The following is an 11,660-nucleotide window of genomic DNA, read 5'->3' on the forward strand; positions in this document are numbered from 1 at the left end:
CTAACCCAAACTGCCATATATTCAATAAAAATAATATTTTACAAACCCTAATTACAATATACTTCCTCTGTTTCTAAATAAGTGCAACATTTCTTGTTTGCACGTTTGCCAATGCATTATTTTAACCATTAATATCTTCAATTATCAATAAGTAAAAATTATAAAAAGTTGATATTAAAAAAATTCACATCCGGACGAATCTAACAAGATCCCACATGACTATGTTTTTCCTAAAATGTAAATCACCAAAGCTAATTAAAGTTTAAACTGTGAATAGTAAACACTATGCAAATGTTGCACTTATTTTGAAACGGAGGTAGTATAAAAAAATGAAAACAGACTAATAAGGACAAATTTAAAAAAAACGAAAAAGAAAAAAATAGAGATATACAAAGATCTAAAATGAAACAAAAATACAGAGAATTAACAAAAAAAATTAAAAATTAAAGAAAAAAGGGAAAACATCATTGAATCTTGAAACCGACGAACGCCGGTGGTGGAGACGAACGGAATGCAAACGAACCACCACTGGTACGAGGCGACCTTACACGCTGCTTCTCGCGACGAAGATATCGACGACCTTACGCTGCTTCTCGCGACGGAGACATGGACGAGGCGAGGGAAGAGGGCTGAAATTCGAGGCGACGCTCTTGAGATCTAAAGGCAACGAGGGTTGAAAATTTCGCTGAGATCTAAAGACAGACGACGATGAGACCTAACGATGGGAAGCACGACGAAGAGACGGCCATCGCGGTAGATGTGCGACATCAAACTAGACGACCATTGCGTTCGAATTTTACTGGGCGACGAAGGAGGAGATGAGAGAGAGTGAGGAGAGAGAGAGGAAAGAGAGAGAGGAGAGAGAGAGAGGATAGCGTGATTTTTTTTTACTGATCTGATGAGGAGGAAATGAGAGGGAGAGAGAGGAGAGAGAGTGAGGAGAGAGGGTTTAAAAAAACGGCTGGGAGGAGTTGTTAAAAGGAAGAAGGAATAAAACCCTACGGGCATTTTATTTTAAAACATCCTATTGCTGCGGTTTTTAGTAGGAACCGGCAATAGGTTCAAATATTAATAAAAAACTAATATTTTAATATATTGCTGCGGTTTTACTGAAAACCGCAGCAATATAGTTGGTCAAAAAGTCAACTTAAGTTTGAAAATTTCCACATTGACATCTATTGCTGCGGTTTCTTACCGAAACCGCAGCAATATGTCTATTTTATATTTTCCTTTTCTTTTTACGTGATACATTGCTGCGTATGGGTAAAACCGCATCAATACTACCGCAGCAATGAGCAATTATTCTACTAGTGCTTGAATGTAGGATACACTACACCATCAACTGTTCTAATGTCTTCATAGCACGTCGCTCCTATTACAAAATTGAGCAACGTTCTAAGATAGAACTTCTCACCAGATCCTGGCGAGACGTGGTAGATTCAACCTATTACGGTTTTTATTGTGAAGTGAAAATAATATCAATTTCAAATTAACGATATATAATAATTATAATATAGACATGCCGTATTTTTATTTTTTTTCTACATAAATATAATTTTACTACTCTAAAAGAAAGGGGTAAAAATCGATATTTATTAGAGTACTCATATACAAAACTATATGTTCAATATATAAGTAAGGGAACAATTAACATAAAAAACAAAATTGAGTGATAGAATCTTCTAAGACACAAAATAAATCATTTATTAACACAACAAGAATGTCAGTCGTTAGCGTCCGAAAAAATTAGACGCTAAAAACGCGAAATCGGACGCTAAACATATTAGCGTCCGCCAACGGACGCTAAATGGCTGATGCAAAACCCTTGGTCGCTAATTCTGCAAATAGCGTCCGCAAAGCGGACGCTAAAAAGTTAGCGTCTGATCTTTCGTATTTAGCGACCGTTTCCAAGACAATCGCTAATTAGCGACCGCTGGAGAAAACAGACGCTAATTAGCGACCGTCCGTAGCAGACGCTAATTAGCGACCTAGGCGGTCGCTAATTAGCGACCGTGTCCTGGCAGTCGCTAATTAGCGACTGTTTTGTCGGAGGATACGCATTTGCACTTCTTTTTTTTGGTACGCATTTGCACTTCTTTTTTTTATTTTTTTGCTTTTGGTTAACTAGTATTAAATGTAATAACTTTTTGCTTTTAATTAATTGATATTAAATGTAATAAATATGGAATGATGCAAATACGATACTTCTTTAATTCAATTATTATTAATAATAAATGTAATTACAAGTGAAAAAATAATTCTAGAACTAAATTTTAGTATACTTAGAACAAAATCTAATACATAATTACATGTACACTTTAAGCTCCACAAGAAAAATCTGGAACCAAAACGAACTTCAAATCTGTATCTGGATCGAAACCAACTTCAAATCTGGAACTCAAACGCAAATCTCATAACCCTGCAAATCAACAAAAGGAAAGAAATTAATGAAATTAACCAGAAAAAAAACAATTATTAACAGTATTAGACCTGCCCAAATTACCATGTGCACAAGCACAAATTGAAGATACTGCAACACCAAAGCAAAATAATACATCTAGATAGCACACCTACACCTAATTCACAAAACCTCCACAAACTGCGGTAAAAAAAGTGGGATTTTTATATACAACTGGTATACTTTTCTCTATTTTAACAAAACCAGCAAGCGAATTACGTTTCTCATACCACAAACTAGGTAATACTGATAAGCTTCCCCAGATAGCTCAAGGAGCACGAATCCAACAACCTTCAAATTATCCACTTACGGCAAATATAGCTCAATGATATAGCACAATCCCACAATCCAGTTTCCTTTTTCCTTTCCTTAGGGAGTGGTTAATCCTATCTTTTACGACTTACTAATACAATCAATAAACTGACCGAAATTGGAATGAATGGACTGACCACCAACATGAATACCACTAAAGCATATAATTTTTTCAACACCTTTTACTACTTAACTACTACTAGTCCAAACTCCAAAGTCTATCTACAAAATGACTGATACTGGAATAAACCTAACTACCAAACTATAGAATTCAACACTAACCAAGTCAAAGCTGATGACATTATAAAAAATGGACAACATGACCAAGAAACCAAAATACTCATGTCATAATCAAACAATATTTGATCAAAAATAGCATATGAAAAGAAACTGTAAATTTAATCAATTAAAACAGCAATAACAACAGTAAAGATTATTGTCTACAAGGGAAGGTAGTAGTATGTGAAGACAATCAACAACGTTTTGTCCATATCACAAGCAATAAAACACAACACATAGATCTCGCGGAAAATCAGCTATATCCGATCTTGATTGACCTTCACTGAGATTCTTAAAAGTAGAACTTACCCCAATAATAGCGTTACCACTCAAAACATCTATAGCAGCCAAGATCCCCCTATTATACACCACAGAAAGAAACATCATAGCAAAACAGAGAAGTGTCAGCAACCATAAATATTTGAAAACTTCAGAAATAAGAAAAGCAAAGACATCTCACATTTTCTACCTAGCAACAAGAAAATAACTCCCACACATCCCACAAGGTCCTTTAAGATACATTGAACAAGACTGTTCAACTGGCTATATGTACTTTCCAGCATGCAACAACTCAAATATTGCCAGGTTTAGAATCAAAATCAACCGAAACATGAAAAGGATTTCTTGAAAAGTAAAATTACGATTTCGATATAAAGCATAAATAATTTAATAAATAGCAGTACATATATCAAAATGCATATATGGAAGAATGAACAAGTAAATAAACATATTGACACAAAGCAAAATATGAATGGTAGGTTCAGCTAGTTCTACGAGACACCAGTTTTTGGAACAACAATACCTAGGTTTTCCACATTGTAACTTTCAAGACAATGATCTAGAGCTTCAAAACAACAAAGTGCTAGTTGTCTCCTTGCAATAATGCAAGTGTCTAGTAAAATAATACTACCAATTTAACTACAAGTCTAGTAAAATTGTATACCATACATGGTTGAATGTCTTATGTAAACTGAAAACTTATTGTCAGAGCTTAGTAAATGGCCAATTAGACTTAGATTATAAACTAGTTATGTTCACTATGCACATAATGATGTTGAGTAGTTTGTGCATACAATTATTAGTGAGTTTTGAGAGTCCTAAGTTCCAAAAGAGATAATTCAAGTGTATTTATATATGCTTCTTAATTATGAGACTCTAGCCAGTGATAACTGATATACATCTTGTGTCATCAATTCATATATTAACCAAACTCTTAACTTGGTGGTCTCATCTCAACTCTTGAGTTCTAACTTCTAATATCATGTTAATCTTTCTACATACTATTATTTTTGTTCTTACTACTTATTATCTAGTGATTTCTACAAGGTACATTATATTGGTTGATTGTTGAATATGTCTAAGTTTAAGATTCTAACAGCATACACTTAATTACAAGGAGAAACAACCGAAATTGGAAAAGAGCCAAGTAAAAGGATACCAAAAATAAGCATGCATGAGCATAATATAGCATGCAGTTAGGATGGGAGTGACTAGAAATCGCATGCGAGGATGCAAAATGCAGTGTGTCTAGTGTCACAGCCACAGAGGGGATGTTCGATCACATGTCTTTTTCAAAGAAAAACACCAAATTATAACGAGAGATCATAAGATTTCATAGTGTCCTTAAACCATCTATCACCATCCATATAAAACACATACATACAATAACAGTACAAGTGTTAGTTAGCACTCTACTATGTTTAAGTACAATAATGCAATTGGTTAGCACATATACCAATTAAACAGTCAGCCATGGTGCATGCTGGAGAGTTAAGCTTTTAATAAAATCATGCCAATCTTAAATTGCTTAATCACATGAAGATAAAGCAGATACACAGTCGCACCATAGAAAACATAAAGATCAAAGTGTACAGAAATAAACTCATAGACATGTACACTTATGTAAGAGATTTCCCCTCGAAGACAATAGGTGCAGCCAAGATGCATAAGCCAATATGAACCTGCAAAGGGAGGAAAAGCTTCAGTAGCAAGCATAGCAACAATAATCATCACAGCAACAAAAACCCAACGAAAAAATCAAGAAAAAACCAGATCTGAAACAAAAATCGAAAAAGAGAGAGGATAAATAAAAATCGAGAAAACGAAAAAAACATACGAAAGAAGGATTCGAAAATAAAAATCGAAAAAAAGAGAGGAAGAAGAAAAGAAGAGCGAGAAAGAAGACGTAGAAAACCTAAAACGAAATTAACAAAAAAAACTAGATCTGAAACAACCCACATAAAAAACTCAAAAAAATCACTAACCCTAAAACGAAAACCTGCGATGGTGAGAAATCGATCGAACCTCCTTCAAATCAGAGAAAGTGTGGTAGCGGACCATTGAAGACCGTCGACGGTGAGAGAGAAAAAATAGAGAGGAAGAAGAAAAGAAGAGCGAGAAAGAAGACGTAAAAAGAGATAGGGTTGTGACTTGTGAATTGTGATGTGAGGTGGGTCGTGTTTTTCTTTAGACCATGGAATACCGTCTGTCATATCAGACGGTAAACTTGTACAACGAACACTAATTAGCGTCTGTTTAAAAAACGGACGCTAATTTTACAAAAATAGATGCTAATTTGCGTCCGTTTAAAGACGGACGCTAATTTTACAAAAACAGATGCTAATTTGCGTCTGATGGGGCCAGATGGTAAATTCAGACGCTAAAAGCGCGGATTCTTGTTGTGTAACGAACTATATAAGAAGATGAACATCAAAGTAAACTTAAAAAATATATGATAGGAAAAACATAAGTTCTCGATTACAATTGCAAGCATCACACACTCTTCTTGGTTCATCCGAAACTTCGTAGTAGTAATCATCACCTTCCCAACTCTTCCTCTTAGCATTAATGATTGCTTTTTTCGCATAGAAAAATCTTGATTCAATAGAAAGCTTATTATCTATCCATATTCCAGAGAAATTAGAACAAACTTTTTTACGACATTCTACAATCCCTTTCAAATCTATGTATATTAGTGTCATCGGTATAATTTTGAAACCAAGCTTCTTGTAACTCGCATATTTACTGCATATATGTATGAGCTCTAATAAATAACTTGTCACTAAATATCCTTTATTTGATGCTTTCTCAAAACATGCAATACCATCTTCTATCTTCGATTGAGTAAAAAATTGTACCTACAAAAAATCATTAAATTAATATGTTAATTAAAACCAAATTTAATACATGTAATTTCTTTTAAAGATTCAAATCGTTTAATTAAATGCTATTTAAAGTCAAACCGAAGAAATAACATATTATAAGGAAATTATTGTAGAAAAATTAACATTCCAACTCGAACAATAGCCTCAACATTGTTGCACTCTAAACATCGAATAAATAAACAATCCATCTTATCAATGTAATCCCTAGATACGTTTAGCAAGCTTTTTATTGATATTTTTTGTAGAACTTTGTCATCCTCACAAATATTATTGAGTACCTTTGTAATAGCCCAGGTATTTTAAGTAGATTTAATTAAGGGCTAATTATTTATATTAAATTAATTTACGATGTTTTGGTATAAGTTGACCGGATTTTCTTCAAGAAATTTAGTGTTTTAAGACAAAAGGAAAATTATGTTCTATAATGTATTTGCTTATATGGTTTAAGAATTAGTATTTTTAGTTTAGAAAAAAAAATGTATTCTCCCTCAATGTAGTTGAGGTGTCAAAATATATTAACATTTCATGCTTTTATCTCTCCTCTTCTCTGTCATCATGTCCAAACAAAATGAGGACAACAAAACCCAAATACTTGAGTTGTCAAATTTCCAATACTTAATCTGATGAGTTTATAACTAGCAAATCCATCTTAAACTTCTTCTTATTCAACACTAGAAAATCAAAGAAACCCCAATTCTCAGTTTTCATTCTCGCATCCTCTCATTCACCGACATCCCTCTCAATCCTCTGTTCTGTCCGTCAAATTCAAGCAGCATACGCTCATTTTTTGGTCTTTGTTCCTTTATCAAAGTTGTAGATCTCTTCGAGTTATTGAATTTAGGCTCAAAAATTTCTTCAATCGGAGTTCGGAGCTAGGAGTTATGATCTCTGGAAATTGTAGTTGTTGCTGCCACTGTTGCAGCGTTTTTTCTCTCTCCTCTTCTTCGTGGATGCTGCTGCCACGAGTGTGGTTGTTTCCGAGCCTTCGTGCTACTGCATGTCGGTGATGGCGTTGCATATGCCGGTAATTGTCTGATTTCATTTGCCGTCAATTTTAATATAGTTCTGAAATTGAGTTCTTGATTTTTATTCTTTTGATATATAAGAGAAGCAAATGTAAATTATGTTCACTTAAGATTGGAAGCTATACCATCCTTTGTTTTTATCTCTTCTAATTGTGAACAAGTTTAAGTATGTTGAGTTTATAATTTATTCTCGTTAGTTTAAGACTTTGAAAACAACAATTTGAATATCAGTTGGTAAATTAGTTTTGTCAAATATATTTAATTCTTAATCTTGTTATGAAAATCAGATAAGATAAAAGTTTGTTCAACTTAAAGATTAAATTTTTCCTATTTATTTAATGGGTTGGATTGAGGTTTATGATTTGTATTTATATTTCTTAAGTTAGTTTATGAAATCAAATTTCAATAAGCCATGTTGTTTGATAGTATCCTCTGTGAAGTAGGATGAGGTTAATTGGAGTTAGAGATTGATATAGTGAAGTGGATTAGTAGAATGGTTTGTAAATAAGGAGTTGTGGGTAGTTCATGAAAGAGGTTAGAAGGTATGAGAAAGTTATTTTCTTTATCTAATTGATAGTAAGGATGTTAATTGTTGTTCATATTGTTGTGAGGTGATTGTTGGAGATTGATAAAGAATTTGGAAATGTTGGACTCTTGAAGATTATTATGGAATTGAGCGTTCTTTGGGAGGATGAAAAAGGTACACACATGTCCTTCCACTTTCCAAATATATTATTGATATTTCGATTGATCATATAAACTATATAAGTTGATCTTGATATGTTTTCATAAGTTAAACTTATGTTGTATTAAAAATGTGATTTGTGTACTATATGGTTTCTGAAATACATGTTTATGAGTTTTAAGACAAAGGTAGAACTAAATCGCAGGTTAAGTTTTATTGGCTAAAAGTTATGTTTTATGTTTTCACTAAAGTAGTCGTATGAGTTATTTCAAGCACATGTAAGTTATAAATGGATTTGATTATAGAGTGAGATATCAATTATAATCGATATATCTATTAGACAAATTATGAACTTAGATTATGTATGTAAATTATAGATAGATGTTTGTGATGTGACTCATTATGACTAGAATATAAGTCTTTAAAGGAAGGAGTTTTCCGATATAAATTTTGAGGATTTCATCCTTCGGCTTTGGGGAATAAGAGTTTCTAAGTTCATTAACTAAATATCGTGTATGTTATGTGTGTGCAAGGGGAAGAAGTCTAGATTATAGTTAAACTATAGTATTTAGAAGCACCTTTAAATATCCTCTTGAAGAAACTTTGGTTATACGCTTAGAATTTATAATACTATTGGAGCCAGCAACATATCAATTGGGATATTAGATTTAGAATGCATCTGAAAAGTTATAAGTAAGCTGTATGAATATGTTTTGGGAAGGAAGAGAACTTCAGACTAAAAGATATATCACATTATTCAGAGATAGTCTTTGGAGAATTCCGAATCCTTGAAAATGGATTTGTAAAGATAGGAAATATATGTTGGAGATGTTTGTGAGTTGATGGATTGCTAAATAGGATTAAATGGAAAGGTTATTCTTTGTAAAGAGCATTTGTGTTGGATATAAGGTTTATATAAAATAGAAACTCTAATTTGGGGACATGATCTTTTAGTAAGCAATGTTTTGTTTTGGAGAATCCTTTATGAAAATGAAGCATAGTTTCTTTAAAGTCGGTATTGAAAGAGATTTAGCCAAAGAATTTTATAAAGGATGATTTATACCAATTTACTAAAATATTATGCAAGCAATTTAATTTGGGTATATCTAATACCCGAAAGTGATTCTATTATGATAATTTGAGATTTATGAATCTGAATTTCGAAAATATGAATTTATGATTCTGTTTTATGAGGGGAAGAAGCTGCTAAAGCAGTGACGAACAACATTTGTGGAGCAGGTTTGCTCATTATGTGTTAGAGCGGGTATTGCTCTGGAGCGGGTATTGCTTCATTATGTGAGGGTCATGACCTAAAAGTCTTGCAAGCAGTACAAAATGGAAGAGGGAGACGTCCCTTGTAAAAAGCTTAGAGAATTCGCCTGTAAGGCAACTCTATACGTGTTCTCTTCCCCAGTATAGTATGATATTGAAAGAAAAAAATAGAATATGTATTTGAATATTCGAGTGGTTTCGTGGAAAGATATTTCAAACTTTAATTTCTGAAATGATGTTTTACTCACCCAAGCTATAGAGTTAATGCGCCGATTTTGGAAATGATTACCAAGGAACTTGTTAGGAATTTATGCAGGAGTTAACTATGATATGCATATGGATTAAAGGTTTTTGGATCTTATGGATTAAATGTTTTTGTGTAAGATCCGCTGAAGTAGGAGAGATTTATTGACGTAAAGTCTGTTAGGGTTGACTTCGGAAGATCGTATTAGTTCTATGGAAGTAGCATTACAAACCGTGTTCAAATATTTGTTATATACTTCTTTATTTATGACTTCGATGTATCTTGATTGCAAATGTCTCGTAAAAATCTTGATTGCAATTGTTTTATAAAATAAGTTAAATCTGTAAATACGTTCTTAAGCCACTAAAAAGATGTTCTGGTTGGACAGTGTGTGTACTCAGTTTTTTCTGATTTTGTTCTTGGAACCTGTCCTGGTGGGGGCAGAGTTCATTGTTAGTGATCTTGCAGGTTCGTATATGGAAAGCTTGGAATAGAGTAAAAGGAAGAATTTAGGTATCAAGGTTATAATTAGATGTAATGGTTCAGAGGTTGTATTTAGGATTATTTATCCTTATTTGTGAATAAATTATTATATTGCTTTGGAAGTCAAGCAAAGTATTATGTAATATGTTATTTGGTTCTTGAGGATGACTGTTGTGGGCCCTGACCCACAGGTCCGGGATCGTTTATAGGTTATTTTTCCGCTGTAAGTGAAGATAATTCGAGGTTAATAAACGTTAATTGTAATTAGCGTATCTTAAGTGTGGTTAGCTAGCAGCTCGGAAGTGCGGGCTGTTACAACCTTACAACTATATTAAGATATTAGGTAAAATATAGAGGTGATATACAAAAAAAACTTTAAAGCATATGTATATTTTGTTAAACATGTATGGTACCTTATTTTGCATCTAAACAAATCGGCAATAGAAAAAGCTCCAACGCGTGAAATAATCTCAATAACAATTTCTTTAGGAAGGTGTTCTAGTAGACATATTTTTTCGGGTTTCAGGCTCCATAGTAAGAATTATCTTTAAATATTTTCCTTTATAAAATTTCAAGTGATTTAAGGTGTACAAATAACTAATTTGTAAGTACACAAAATTTAGGCCTAAACAACACATGGTATATATGCCGAATTTACATAAAACAACATAATGCTCGAATTCAAGTGAAAGAATTTAATGTACAATCATTCGATTTTCATAAGATTTGATTTCAGTAATATATAATTTCCTTATTCTATACGATCATAATATATTGTATATTATAAACAACTTTGCTTATATATGTTTTAACCACAAATAACTTATTCATATTATTGGCAGAAATCAAGAAAATTATATTGTGTATATATTCCGTTTTTTGTCGTTACTTATATTTTAACCACAAATAACAATTTTTTTTTAAATCAAATATTATTGGCATCCTACCTCAAATCTACTTACGGAATGAAATCACTATATGTAATATATTTGCAAGATATATTTTATCATAATTGAATAAAGTCCATGATTAACTCATACAGTTATAGTTTCTATAAATAAGAAGATTAGTGAGATATAAACTATATATGATTCTGATCCATGACACCTACACAAATCAAATTATCTATTACATGCATATTACTCATGTATCTGATGCATTATGTATATAACTTTAAAAATAACATTGATTACAATCAAATATTTCCTTAAGCGATTCATTTGCTACTTTTACATCATTTAAATAAAAACTTTTTAAGAAAAGTATGTATGTATGTTACTATTACACTTAAAATATTCACAACTACCTTAATTTTTTCTTGTTTATGACTTATTTAATACAAATTTCCGGCTATGGTATTACGATGTTTGTATTTGAAACAAAAAATATATATAAGAATATAGGATCAAAATGCAAAACTCGAAAAAAATTAAATAACGAAAAAATAGAACAAGCTATTAAAAAATAAAATTCTTGACACCAATTCAATGACATGGTGCAAGTAAATAGATAAAATATTCATTGAATTGTAAAATAAACGTCCTCAATCAAATGATGCACTTTATTCCTTATATCCTTAGAAAGTTCATATAGCACCCCAATAGTTTCATCTACTCCTCCAATATACCCTTCAGCTTTTTGTAGTTGATTGCTGTATATCAATTGGAGACTTGTTAATCTCTATATCTCCATTCTTTTCCAACTTAATAAGTCGCTTTTATTTGTGGTGTATTTTGAG

The 11,660-nt window shown here is 32.3% G+C and overlaps 1 long non-coding RNA gene across 1 annotated transcript; it reads left to right on the top strand.

Annotated features, from left to right (window-relative positions):
* The first annotated feature begins 6,499 nt into the window (after window positions 1-6,499).
* On the top strand, window positions 6,500-10,084 carry LOC104890967 (uncharacterized). Its single transcript, XR_789734.4, has 2 exons — window positions 6,500-7,938; window positions 9,884-10,084. It is a non-coding gene; the product is annotated as an uncharacterized LOC104890967 (long non-coding RNA).
* Window positions 10,085-11,660: the final 1,576 nt, after the last annotated feature.

Source organism: Beta vulgaris, chromosome 4 (assembly GCF_026745355.1).
Source record: "Beta vulgaris subsp. vulgaris cultivar EL10 chromosome 4, EL10.2, whole genome shotgun sequence".
NCBI lineage: Eukaryota > Viridiplantae > Streptophyta > Magnoliopsida > Caryophyllales > Amaranthaceae > Beta > Beta vulgaris.